This window comes from Elaeis guineensis, chromosome 15, assembly GCF_000442705.2.
Source record: "Elaeis guineensis isolate ETL-2024a chromosome 15, EG11, whole genome shotgun sequence".
Classification (NCBI taxonomy): Eukaryota; Viridiplantae; Streptophyta; class Magnoliopsida; order Arecales; family Arecaceae; genus Elaeis; species Elaeis guineensis.
Window position 1 is genome coordinate 63468256 of NC_026007.2, and position 15544 is coordinate 63483799.

Sequence of the window (15544 nt, forward strand, 5' to 3'; positions counted from 1 at the left end):
TATTGAAATTTCATAGTTTGCTTTGGCGAAAAGGCCTACAGAAATGATATTCAATAAAAAACTAAGATAGTAATGACAATCATTAAGAACAATAGAATGAGAATTGAATACAAACTTGATAATTTTTAAAGCTAGAACTGTAACTAATCTTCCATCTCTAACGTTCAGGAATCTCTCGCCATCTCCAAATCTCCTACTGACCTGAAGTCTCTGCAACGAATTAGAAATATTAATAAAACTACCAGCATCCAATACCTGGATCATTGTATCAAAAACTGAGAAGTTACAAGGTATTATCATATAATTATCTTATCCAGCAACTAATTACTTTTTCTTCTTCGACCTGTTTGGGTCAAGAAAAGCTATGTATTGAGGATAGTTTCTCTTCTAGTGACCCTGCTTCTTACGATAGAAGCATTCTATCTGACTTTGGTTGGCTTTGAACTTGGACTTCTGGGTCTGACTTCTAGTACTTTGTACCTTTTTATTTTTTTTTCTTAAAGAGACGATGCCCATCCAAAGAAGATCCCCTCACTACATTCACCATCTTCTTGTAGAGCTGATGATTCTTCTCAAAAGTCTGTAGCAACCCCAACAGACCATAGTAGTTAACTATAGGCTTCGTCATTCAAAATGACTAAGAAATGACAGATAGAATTTGGGTAGAGAGTTCAGGATCGCATCTTTTTCAAACTGTTTGTGCAAAAAAAAGTTGAGCTTGCTCAGACACTCGATCTGTTCAATCATGTACAATACATGATCGGTGACCGATGCTTCCTCCCTCATCTGAGCATTAAAAATAGCACAACTGATCTTGTGCCGCTCAACATTATCGAAAGTGCCAAAAGACTCTTTAAACACCTTGAGCATGTCTTCTAGCTGAGCTTCTTCAAACTTTTGACTGAACTCATTGTTCATGATAGCCTGCATTATGTAACGCACCATAGTTCGATCGTTGTGCCATTTCAAGTAAGTATTTCGAATCACACCACGAGTATTAGGAGCAGGCTCCTCAGATGTCAGATCTGTAATAATATATAAGATCCGCTCATACTTCAAGACTATTTTTAACTTTCGATACCAGTTATCGAAGTTGGATCTCATCAATTTTTTACTGTTCAACAGTGATCGGAGCGATAAAGTTGAAGCCATAACTGCATAAAAAAAAATTAAAACCTAATCAGTATATAAATTAATTAAGCCTAAAGATATGGACTTTAGTTTAAAGATTCTCTTACTAATTTATACGAATTGATAGCCTCTACTTCCAATTTGAAAAATTACTTTAATTCTTTAGCAGGTACTAGAATCTATACAGACTGCACATAAGCCCGACTTTGGCCGGCTCACTCATGTGCATCCATAGGTAGGTTCTTTAATCAAATATTTCATCAAATAATTTTTAGTAATTGATTTAGCCCTAGGTAACTTTTCAGTTGACTTTGATTTTCTTTGTAAGCCTTGGTTAGATCCAACCATTAATATGATCATACTTAGGAATCTAACTACCAAATAATCAGATCCGACTTTGACCGGCTAACCTGACCACTTACTAGAGAGACTCAACTAAGTCATCATATTATGAATGATAATTTCAATAGTAGATGAGCACTTAGCCTTTGGGCCTCCAATGATCATCATACTAATGGACCTATTATCACCTAAGTTAATAGGAGGCTATGATTTAGTTATCATCATAACTATCTCATTTAAAGGATCTAATAATTTAGATGATTTAATTTATAAATTAAGAGAAGAGAAGAGAAGAGAAGAGATCAATCAGTAAACCACAATCCTCCCACTGACTTCATCAAATCATTGAATTGGATTATAGTCATATTGGTTGAATTGGCATCTAGATTAGTCATACTGATTAACCTTAATGGTATGGGTCAACTTGAATCACTTAGCGATCTAATCAATACATAATCTATCAAATTAGCTAGATAAATGAGATCGATGGGAGGATATGCCAAGCTTATCTTAGACACCATCGAAATAGCCAGATAAGCTGCTCCCAATTAAAAATCACTGATCAAAATGCCAAACTTACCTTAGATAACATTAGTTAATTAATTTTGATTTGACCAGTCTAATGATTCAGATTCAACCACTAAACCATAATCAAAGTCTATTTCGTCTAATCAAAGATATGGAATTGACCATCTACAACTATTGTATTGATTCCAGAGAAACTCTGATTTAATCTAATTTAATATTTGATTATATTTAATCAATTTCTCTACATGATCTATTAACTCTTTGATTCTAACCTTAGGTCTAACCCAATTAAGAGGATCTGATTTGAGCTAATCCATGCCCCTATATTTTATACAATGTCATTAGATCTTAAATCATAATTCTAGATCTAATCGATTCTGTACTTAATTCTTAATTAAATTTCAGCATCAACATAGGTTTAGGTTAAGTTTTAAAATTATTTCTCATGTAAACTCTTTATATTAAATCATAAAATCTTTTAGATCACATCTAAATTTTTTTATAATTTTAAATCAAAATAATTTTAATTATTAAGATTAGATGTAATTATTTTTCTTTGTAACTTGTATCGCATACAATAAATTTCAGAATTTCAAGATCTAAGATTTTGTAGAAAAGTAAGTTCTTCTTTTTATTTTCTTCTTCATGGGACCTCACAGTGGCATCCCTACATGTTATGAGAGAATCCTATTGAATGGGAGGAGATGGTCATGTAATTCTACTTGCTCCTATGACCAAACGACCTAGTGATTACCTAATTCGAGTACTTTACTACTCAGATCATCTAATCTAATATATACAGAACTGATCAAAAATCAGATTTGAAAATAAAATATATTTAGATCTAATCTAAATAACATATAATCAGATCTAAATATATAAGAAATCATATCATAATGAATAATGACTCTGATACCAATTGAAGGAAATACTGATAGTTCTATGCATGTAATTTTAAAATTTTCACAGTGGATCTTCTAAGATTAAATACTTTAATCTATTTTATATGTATAAGATCTAATCTAAACTACTATATCAATATCTATGATATGATTTAATATGAAATTAAGATCTAAAAATAAAAAATCTGTATCGATCTAATCGATGCTGTAGAGTAGATCTAACATTTAGATCTATCAAAACTAATCTAATGAGTTCCAAACTCATTACCAAATTATGGATTATTGATCTCCATAAATATTTTATGTGAGAAGGAGTTCCTTCAGATTGCTCGCAGTCGCACTAAGGAGTCCACTCTTTATAGATCATCCACATGAAGAACAGATGCTGATCAGGCTCCTTGGGAGTGCTAGCTCGCAAGGATCTTCGAAAGCTGATCTATTTCTTCTTTCTTTGATCTCTTGGATGCTCCAGAGGAGAAGAAGAATCTATGGAGGAAGGAGAGAGAGGATAGAGCTTTGGAGGAGAAACAAAAATCAATCAAGAACATCTATGGGGTGTCTAACTATTGGACCCCCCTTTAAATAGATGGGCATTAGGGTTTTGGGTCAAGAGGAGGGTGCCAAAAAACTCCATGCCACACTCATATGTGGCATCCCAATTTTTTTAAAAATAGGTGATAGTGTCAAAAAGAAATCAGGTCTTTCTCACACTAACAAACTCTTCAAAAAAAATAAGAAAAAAATCATTTGGCACCACCGTTCTTTCCAAATATAACGGATCTCTTTCCTTCTTATCTCCTTATCTTCAATTTGGATCGCATTCAAATTAGGAAGGAGATAAGGACCATGACTCATATTGGTTGCCGCCATCCTATCTGCGCCCTCTTCTCACATCCAAAAATCACATGCAAAAACTTTTTTGGTGTTGAGAAGAAAGGTGTGGGTCCAAGGTGGCGCAAGGGAGAGAGATAGAGTCTCTACTGGCTGAAACTCCTAATTTTCAATTTGATTCCAAATCAAATTAACTCTGGTTTGAACCCAATGAGAGAAAAGAATCTAATCTAATTAAAAATCTAATCATCTTAATAAATTTCTAATCCAATTAAGAATTAACTGAGCCCAAGTCCTGATCAAATCACGAATAAATTTTTCTTGCAATTATGCTAGATTAAATCAAACCCAATCTAAGTCAAACTGAATTCAATTCAATTAGACTTGATCCAAAACTCTTTGTTCAATCAAATTAAGTCAATTAGCAATTTGATTACTAATAAATCTTTCATTAATAGGAGAATCCCATCCAGTGGGACTCTCCTTTCGAGTCTCAGTTTCAGTGGGACTTTTCACTAGAGTCACAATCCAATTGGACTCTTTAGCCATCAAATCAGATCGAATCTTCTAATGTGTGTGATCCTATAGGTTTGAACCTAAGTTGATAGCATAAGAATAAATTTTTATACTAATCGATGTAACCATCTAGCAGTGAGATCCGACGTTCGAATAGATCGAAAGATTGTAAAGCAACATTCTAGAACCTACTAGCGTATGGTTACCGTATGATTCATCCTTTTGATCCAAATGCTCAAGATGATCTAGAATTTAACTGTCAATCCTAATATAGTTGACCACATTGTATTTCAACCTTTCAAATCCATCACATAGATTATTTTGATCAAAATTTTACTAAATTAAAATATATTGATGCATTAACTCCTACTTATTTAGAGGGATCAATTTCATCTAGACTCACGTACTGGCTTGATAAGTACTTGACTGCACGTAGAAATCTTCCATCACTGAATTAAAAATTCAAATGGTCCGACACCAAAATACAGTGAGTTGCTTACAAGTCACCATGGTAATCTCAGATCGAAGGACATTTATATCCATATCCTTTATGAGCTACTCTTGACAGCAGAGTGCTCGATAAATGATTACGTTCGATGTGAATGTACTTCTACATTCTATTTGCATATCATACCAGTGTCTCCTCATTCCTTGGTTAAGAGGATAATTAATCCATATGGCATACAACGATCTATACTTGATATTGCTATCATTCTATTAACAGCATATCATTTGGTTACGAACATATTTTAAGGACTCAATGATAAATTTTCTTTTGTCGATTAAATATAGTCCTAAGAACTTTATCACAACATAAGAGTTCAAACAAGATGGATAAAATATGATGAAAAAGTCAAATAATTTTTATTAATAAAAAATTATATATAATTTATAAATATGAGCACAATGATCAACAGACTGATGATTGACTTTAGGACATAATTTTCAACACCGATGGGTGGCACCAGATGTGGTGGCTAGGGAGATCCGGCTCCGAGCAGGGATCAAAGGTGAGGTGGCGACATTCGGGCCGGAGGGGGGCTTCCTGCTACTCCGCTTTGAGGAGGTCGGGGCATAGGATCTCATCCTTCGATGATTGTGGGTGGTTATGGGGCAAGCCCTTGCTGTGGAGCCTTGGTGGGCGGGCTCATTCTCGACGAAGGGCGCGATCGACACCGTGCTAGTGAGGGTTTAGCTGCCGCAGCTCTCGATGGAGTTTTGAGAGGTGTCGGCCCTCTGTGAGGTGCTGAGACTCGTTAGCGAGCTGGTTTCCTTGGATGACTGCACGACAGAGATGACGTGCCTAGGATTCGCCTATGCGTGTGTGAAGATGGATTTATCCCGACCGTTGAGGCTGGGGGTTTTTGTCAAAGGCCCAGAGGGATCATTTTGGTAGAGGTTCGTCTACTAGAACCTCAATGCCGTCTACCTCGGTGCAACCTCTTCTACTTGTCAGAGGGGATGTGTTGGATCGGGAGGGGAATCAGGGGTGTGGTGGCTGGCCTGAACTCAGAGAATGTGGTCCGAGCAGAAGGTATGGATGGGAGCTTGGACATGGAGGGGCCATGCTTGGGGCCGTGGCTGCTTACCATCCGATGGTGGCAGCCTACGTCAGAGGCGGTGGTGGATAGTAAGAAGATGGGGCTCGAGTCGACTTGCTCTGAGTCGAAGGTGAGCCATCTCAGTCCGGACTTAGCTCCTATGGGCTTTGATCGGATGAAATCAGTAGCTGGAATGGATGGCTGGATACACCCCAGGAAGATCACACGGCAGCATTCCCCTACTGGGTCTTGGCCTCATCCGACGGCTGGACCATTCGAAGAAGAATTGGAGATTCATGCGGAGGGCGGTCTGGGCCTAAGTCCAGGATGGAGCTGATTTGGGCCTTTGGCCTGTGGCGGGCTTTTGGGTGTGGAGGGGCACGGTACATGCGTGGGTTGCGGAGCTGATGGCCCAGCGGTGCCATCTGGACTGAACGACGTGAATGGGGTCGAAACATTGATGGGCCATGGGGCCTTTGGGGCATGATTCGAAGAAGGGAAGTGAGGGGTGCATGAGGCGGGCTCAAACTAGTCCAAGTGTGTCCGACCCATTAATTTTGATGCGGGTCGGGTGCCTACAAAGCCCAGTGGCTAGATTTTGGGCTTGGAGGGATCCAAGAAGAGCTCCTTTAGGAAGAATAAGGCCAAAGGCAAAGCTATCGCCTCATTAGAGGCTCACTTCGAGGTGGCAGCAGACTCTAGAGGCTCTAGGGTCTTCTTCTTCTCTGCCAGGCCCCTGAAGGAGGGTGAGGTACTTCTGCAGGAGGAGGGTGAGGTACTTCAGCAGTTGGAGAGGTTGGTTTTGGAGATTGATGGCACAGTGGAGGTGGGGAGGTCTGAGCAGAGGGAGGTACACAATACAAAGAGTGATCATAGGCTTCTTGGGGGAGTGGCCCTAGTGCACTTGGTCGATCTTGCTGGGGGCTAGGATGCCTCTCATGAGAAGGTTGTGGCCAGACTGTAACGACATCCAAGAGGAGGGCATGAGTCTGAAGTCAGCTGAGCCTATGGTCATAAGAGATGGGGTAGGTCATCAAGGTAAGGGGGGTACTAGTGCAAGTCCCTCTCCTTATGTGTCCTCCCCATAAAGATGCTGATCTAGAATACCTGGGGGGTGGAGAAGCCCTCTTTCCGATCGACCCTTGGCCAGTTGATTCAGCAGAATAGCCCTGACATTTGTGTCTTATATTTTTGGGCCGAGCCTGGCCAGGGCCAGACGGTGGATTTCGATGGCATGGAGCACTTACACAGTGGAATCTAGGGACCTGTCAGGTGGTATTCTGGTGATGTGGCACCGCGGTTCGATTCAGATGGATGCTTTCCATAGATGTGAGCAGCAGGTAGCTCTTGTCATCTCGAAGTAGACTGGTAGACCTTGGCTCTTGTCTAGGGTTTATGCAAGCACCGACTATAAGGAGTGTAGGGTGCTCTAGTCTGAGATTTCCAGATTGTTGTCACAGGGCCTGCCTTCCCTTGTCACTGGAGACTTCAACTGTATTGTAGCTGCTCATAAGAAGAGGGGCGGTAGGCTGCCAGGAGACAGTATTGAAGCTAGGGAGTTCAGAGAGTTCATTAGTAGTGCCGATTTGATTGACCTTGGCTACGCAGATCCGAGGTTCACTTAGTGCAACAACTAGTAGGGGTCGGCTTAGGCATAGGAAAGGATTGATAGGGCTCTTGCTTCTGTTGCTTGGATCTAGCAGTTTTGGAATATCGATTCAGCACCTTCCACAGATTACATCGGATCACTGCCTGATCTTCATCTCTACTATTGGTTTTGACCGACGTTGGGCCCCCTTTTGATTCGAGAAGTTCTAGACCTTCTACCCAAAGTCATGAAGCCTATTTCGGGAGGTGTGGAGGATGCTAGTTCATGGAGATGTGAGGTACCAGGTGACTTAGAGGTTGGAGTTAGCTAGGCATAGGCTCCTTCGAGGGAACTATCTTGAGGTGGGCGATATCTTCAGATGGGTCGAGAGGGTGGAGGTGAACATTATGGAGCTACAGCATAGGGAGGATCTGGAGGGAGGCTTCAGGAGCTTGATCTGCTTGTACCCCGTCAGAAGCTTTTGGAGCACCACTTCTTACTGAGGCAGCGGGAGACTTTATGGAGGCAGAAATCTAGGATGCAATGGATTAAAGAAGGCAACTGGAACACCACACTACTATAATAAGGGCTTATGGTAGCTTTTACTATGGTAGCTGTTCGAAAACCACTCCCATAGAGCCTATGGCAGCGGTTATCACTAACCGCTGCTATAAATCGAACCTATGGCAGTAGTTATAGATAACCACTACCATAGGTTAGCCTATGGCAATGGTTACAAGTGACCGCTGCCGTAGGTCCAACTTATGGCAGTGATTTTTGATAAACGCTCCCATAGGTCCGACCTATGTTGGTAATTTTTGATAACCGCTATCATAGGTTGAGCTATGGCAGTGGCTTTTCCTAACCGCTGTCACATGTGAGAATATTTTTTTCTCTGAATATGATATAATTTTAAAATTTAAAATTTATCTTCATCATTCATTATCTAAATAATTATTATTAGAATATCATCATAAAACACCATCTCGATCCGGTAGCTTTAGGTATGTCGATCAATAAAATTTGATTTCAACGATCATGAATGATCACATAATGATCTGATAGATAGAGATCACCGATGGATCCAAAAATTTACAACAATGATCTTAATGATATTTGTAGTATACTATCAAAATTTTACTTCAATCGGATATTATTATCATGATCAATTTAGTACAAAATAATTTTGAATGTTAAATAAAAAATAAATGATCAAAAGGCCAAACGACATCCGATTAAGATAATTTTTTAGATAAATAATTTTTGCCACTACTTTAATCATTTATACAGTAATGATTATAAAATTCAAATCATACGTATATAAACCATCCATGTTAAGTAGATCTCACAAATGCACAAGTATAATTACTTAAGGACTTTAAGAATGAGAATCAAGAGAGATATAGTTTTGGATGGTTCGTATATATGTGGTTTGAATTTGACAATCATCACTATACAAATGATCAAAGTAGTAGCAAAAATTATTTATCTAAAAAATCATCTTATAATCAGATGTCGTTTGGTCTTTTGATCACTCATTTTTTATTTAATAGTCCAAATCATCCCGTGCTAAATTGATCATGATAATATTATCTGATTAAAGTAAATTTTGATAGTGCACTATAAATATTATCAAAATCATCATTGTAAATTTTTGAACCCATCGGTAGTCTTTATCTATCAACATCATGTGATCATTCGTGATCGTCGAAATTAAATTTTATTGATCGACATACCTAAAGCTACCGGATCGAGGTAGTCTTTTATGAGGATACTCTAATGATAATTATTTAGATAATAAATGATAAAAATAAATTTTGAATTTTAAAATTATATCATATTTAGAGAAAAAAATATATTCTCACCCATGGCAGCGGTTAGAAAAAACTATTGCCATAGCTCGACCTAGGTCGGACCTACGGCTATCATAGGTCGGACCTACGATAGTGGTTATCAAAAATCACTATCATAGATCGAACCTACGATAGCAGTTATCAAAAATCATTGCCATAGGTCGGACCTCGACAGTGGTTACTTATAATCGCTGCCATAGAATGGACCTACCACAATGGTTACAGATAATCGCTGCCATAGGTTGACCTGTGGTAGCAATTACCTATAACCACTACTATAGGTCCAATCTATATTCTTTCTAATAGTCCCACATCAGTTATGGAACTAATGAATGATCGGTATATAATAACTTACATAGTCAACCACCAATAGCTTAGGTTTGAGCATTTCATCATGGGCCCCATCACCGTAGGTGCTGCCGCCGTCAACGCCCACCGACAGGCTGCCATCACCGCTGTCGTCGCCTGCCACTGCACCGACACCTTCGCCACTCGCTGCCGTCGCCTCCGTCGGTCGATCGACTGCCACCCCCTCCCGTCAATCGACTGCAGCCGGTAGGTAGCAATCGACAGCCGCCCCCTCCCATCGATCAGCTGCAGTCAGTAGGTAGCTGTTGGCAGCCAGCCCCTCCCACCGACTGGCAGTTGTTGGCTGGCAGCCCATTGCCGACCGACAATCGTCTGATTACCGACCGAACATTTTGATCGATCAAAGGCTATGACAGTGATTTGGCAACCGCTGCCATAGATAATCTATGACTGTGGTTGATATAACCACTGCCGTAGCTAAATGGATATTTTGACCGATCAAAGGCTACAACAGTAGTTTGGCAACTGCTGCAATAGCTTAAAAAATCACTGCCATAGGTAGCCTACGATAGTGGTTGACATAATTGCTGCCATAGCTAAAAAACCACTGCCATAGTCCTACGACGATGGCCACAACGACAGTGGTTAGGTAACTGATGCCATAAGATATTACAGTAATTTTTTTGAACTATGGTAGCAGTTTTAAACCGCTGCCATAGACTTTTTTTGTAGTAGTGAGGTCAGGTTCTTTCACCAGTCTACCTTGATCTGGAGGTCTACCAATCGTATTCGACAGCTGCAAGCTTCTGATGATAGAGTTGTGGATGACAGTGAGGAGATTCGAGAGCAGATCCTTCAGTTCTTCAAGGATCATTGGACAGTAGCACTGGGGGAGGACACTTTCTTTCAGGGGGCTCAGTCGTTGACCTGCATCTTCGATCAGGAGAATGCAGCCCTAATCTCTCCAATGTCTACCAAGGAGGTTCATGGGGCCCTTTGGTCTCTCTGAGAGGATAAAGCCCCAGGTCTTGATGGATTTTCTCTGCTCTTCTTCCATCGATATTGGCCCATTATCAAGGAGGAGGTTGTGGAGGCGGTGCAGCTGGAGCTCGAGTCCAAGGGCATCCTGATGGAGTGGAAGAAGATGCTAGTCACTTTTATTCCAAAGCAGTCTGATGCTTCATCTCTAAGACACTTCAGACTGATCAGTCTTTGCACCACCCTTCATAAGATATGTGTTAGGATTCTGGTTGGCCAACTGAAGCCGATTGTACCTCATCTGATCAGTCCAAAGTAGGATGCTTTAGTCAGCGGTCGATCCATTACTGACAATGTATTGCTTGCATAGGAGTTCATGTATGATCTCCAGCAGGCTCCTATTCATCGGAGCCTGATGGTGATTAAGCTGGATATGGAGCAGGAGTATGATCAGATGAGCTGGTACTTTCTTCGATGGATGTTTATAGAGTTGGGATTTGGGGAGAGGTGGGTTGGCCGGATCATGGATTGCATGAAGTTTTCGAGCTTTGCCATTCTAGTCAATAGCCCTCTAATGGAGTTCTTCCATTATTCTACTAGACTTCATCAAGTTGCCCCCTTTCTCCTTATTCATTTTGTATGCTGATACTCTATCTCGAGCATTGAGGGCGACGGTTCAGAGGTTGGTGTTGGAGCCCTACTGTGCTGCTCCTAAGGCCCAATCGCTCTCGCACCTCCTCTTTGCAGATGATTGCCTTCTCTTGGGTCGGGCCTCAGCTCGGAATGTGGGGTGCTTTGCATCCATTGTTGAGGCTTACTATCGAGCATCTGGCCAACTAGTGAATCTTCACGTCGTTGGTCTTCTTCAGCCTCAGGAGAGAGTCTAGGTGAAGCAAGCAGTCCATGAGAGGTTGGGGATCCAGGAGTAGATTGGGACCATGACCTATTTGGGGGTTTCGATCATGGGTAGATGACTTCGAAGGACTGACTGCAGACAGATAGAGTGATGTATTCAGAAGCACCTCGAGGGTTGGCCCACCAATGCTCTCTCCATGATGGGTAAGACGACTCTGGTGAGGTCAATGCTCGATTCCATCTCGATGTATCTCCTAGCGAATACTGTGGTGCCGAGTTTGTGCCTTAGGGGACCAGAGCAGTGGTTTTGAAACTTCATCCGGGGTTCAGGGCACGATGGTTGTTGGATCCACCTTCTGTCTTGGGAGGCGATTTGCTAGCCATTGAGAGATGGAGGTATGGGGATTCAGTCTCTACTACTCAGGAGGGAGGCCTCCATCGCCAAACATGCTACCAGATTCGTTCTCCAGTCTGATTGTCTGTGAAGTAGAGTGATGAGGGCTCAGTATGAGACTTGGAGCCAGGCATCCCAGATCCAGTTCTCCCATGGCTGCTCCTTCATATGGAAAAAGATCTGTGCCCGTGGATCTGAGGTTCTTGCTTGGGTTAGCTGGCCCATTGGGGATGGGACTTTGGTGGATGTGAGTCAGGATGCATAGCTCTCGGGCCTGCCCCTCTCTCGATGGCTGACCTTCATCGGTTGTGAGATGGAGGGCTACCTGCATATCTACGACATGATCACTGACGATGATAGGAGCTGGAGAGCCCAGGAGGTCACCCAGCTCTTTGGCGGGCCACTTACTGACCATATTCTTGCCACCCCGATTTTGATTCATCCTTGCCAGGATTTGAGGGTTTGGGGCTGCTCCTACAATCCGAGAGTGCCTTTGAGAGATCTGTCCCAGATGTACAGATCATCGACGGATAGGAGGATTGAGGTTACTTGGATCTGGAGAGCGGCTGTCCATCCTAGAGTGAAGCTGTTTCTTTGGAAGCTTGCCTGGGACTGACTGCCAACATGCGCTCTTCTCAAAGACAGAGGCATGGTGATTCCATCTTTATGTCTGATCTATAGGGTGGAGGATGAGACGACGGAGCATGCCATCCTTCTATGCCCAAGGGTGAGGTTGATTTGGAGATGGGCAGGTGACTACTCTTGGGAGGAGAGCAGTGGCCCATGGCTGGAGCCTTTTCTGAGTATGATTCGGCATAGTATGATCAAGAGAGTGACCACTTAGGGAGGGCGGGAGGCTTATATCGCTTATCAAATTTGGCTCTCTAGGAATAGTTTGATTTTCAATAGTGAGGTGGTTCCTGCTCATCAGGTGCTAGAGAGAGCTATCTACTTGGTGACAGAGCACTACCAGTTTGATATTGTCGGCCGGCCCTTTGACACCCCCGACCCCTGGGACTCCCATGTTTCTTTTGCAGCACACTGGAGGATCATTTTTATTTCTTAGGAGCCCCCTCCCTCGGGGTTTGTCAAGGTAAATTTCGATGGCAGTGTCAGAGATGGCAGGGGAGGGGTTGAGTTTGTCATTCGGGACCCTAAAGGTAAACTGCTGGTGGCTGCAGGCCATCACCTCTTTGAGCCTTCGGTTCCAGGAGTTGAGCTTCACGCCACTTGGGCGGGTATCATCTTTGCCAGACGGTTGCTTCGGGTAAAGAGGATTTTCATCGAGGGTGACTTCGCCATCATTATTGGTTGGCTCCAGTATAGTGCACAGCTGCTGGAGACTCATCCACGATATCTAGATGTCTCTGCATCTTTCTGCTGCAATATCGATTCGGCATGTTTATTGGGAGGCAAACAGCATGGCAGATTGGGTTGCTGCTTTTGTAGCTGAGGATTCTGGAGAGTGGTTCTGGAGGATGGGTGATGTGTGCCCACCAGCTTTGCGGGATCTTTTGTATCTTGACCTTTTTGGTTGTTTTCATACTAGGGTTGTGTGAATGCCCGCTTATAACCAAAAAAAAAAAAAAAAAGGAATCATGAGATGATATGTGTAATGTGAGTAATTCTTAAAATTACTTTCCAATCATTAGGTAATAATAATTTAATTCAAGAAGTTAAAGTAGTTCATAGGTTGTTGTGACTGGAGTCATGGACGATAATTGCATAAAACTAGGATGAAAGGAATAAAACCCAGAATGCACATCCAGTATTGAACGACATAATCTGATGGATCTCAACCTATAGAGCCAACCTTGTTGTGTATGTAACTGATGTTGAGCCTGACACAGTAACCACCATGTATATAAACTATGAAAAGTGCAACCTATGAACACCGCATTTGCCCTGCCCTTTCAATAGCTCACAACTTACAGACTACGATATCGTTGCAGATGGGCATGAAGAATGCAGCATATACACAAGGGTTCCATGCAGGTTTCCAATCCATTCTTCAGTCTGGTATTCAAAGCCGTCATTCCAAAACTAGTTGCTGATAGGTACAAGAAACAAAAATGATTGAACATGATGTATATTTCTAACAAATGTTTTTACTTCTACGGTGACTGTAGGATTAAAATTTGTGTCGAATACTTATTCCTCATCATCATGTCTACTCCACTCCGTTCACAGTATGGATGCATCTGTATGCTTGCATTAGTGCAGATAGTTGCTCATTAATTTTGAAGTTGTGAATATTTATGGTTGACATTTTTTTTTCACTACTGCTCCAGACTTTTAAGCTAGTGGATCAGAATTGAGGACAAAATAATATATATATTTTTCTTTTTATGGAAGTAACGTTAGATCTGTGAAGTATGACTGATATATTTCAAGTAGTAAAATAGCAGCTACGAGTTTGGAGTAATTTAAATATGCAGGAAATGATGTGTGTTTTGGTAGATAGGTCTGATTGCTTCTGAATATCATTCATGGCATGTTAATGGCATTCCTTTAGCTACTTCAGTATCAGATTAGGCCTAGAGAGACGTTTGGTATATTACATAGGTAATATTACTATGGTATTATGATTGCAAAAGAAATTTAGTATGATTATCAACTAGTAAAATAATAAAAAATTCTACATTGAAGTGTTTGGTATATACAGTAATATTGTTATAAAATGGCAGAGAATTTTATATTAACATATTTAATATACAATTTAGATTACATGAAATATAATCTAATTTTTTTAAAGTACCTTCATCTTTTTGCTTATTTATTATTATTTATTTTCTACAGGGACAACTTAATTTCGGGACCCAACTATTTTCGGCGACATCACCGGTCAGAACAACCCATTATGTTTTCTTCTTTATTTTTACTAACCGGGACTACCTATAATTTATTTAATATAAATTTTAATTTATTTTGATGAGAGTATTTTAGTTCTAAAGTTATCTTGTTGCAAGACTGCGAAGTTACAAAATTACATATAATCACATAGCCATCTTCCCCTAGACAATCAGATTACCTCTTTTTAAAGTAATATTGCATTACATGTAATATAACATTACCTGTAAAAATGATGAAACAAATAGTATAATCTGATTATCTGTTACAAAAATATATATAATCCTATCAGGATTACATACGACCAAATGTCCCCGGATATGATTAGCAATAAAGGTAAGTGGCTGTTTGTTGGCTTGCTGCAATTTTACTTGCGTATAACAGCCATTGCAATCAAAGATCGCAATTCCTTTTATAGGTTGCAATTGCAATTATATGTTTCTATTTTATGCACCGATATATAGCATATGATTAATGAAAGGGGCACATTCGACATCAGATTGTCTGTCAAATATCAGAATGCTCTTAGTTCTTCTCTTTATGAAAATATGTGAAAAAATACGGTCAAGAAGTTACATGTATGATCCACATGCATCTCTATTTTTACATCTTTATCTCTTAGTTATGCAGTTTCTCTAACGCATGCATCCCAAACTAGATGGATTTATTTTCAAAATAATCTCTATCCATCACTTATCCATGTCTTCGATCCACTATATTCTTTCAAATTAAAAAAGAAAACAAAATGAAAACATCCGTGCTCTTCGTCTAATCTACATGTTTTATCTCCCGTAGCTCTATTGCAATAAAATTGTATTAGATACACCATCCAAACATCGCTAAAGAATTCACTGAAATATAATATCATTCATAAGTAACAACTTAAAATCAGTGACCATAGGTCGCAATAACAAAAGAAACTAATA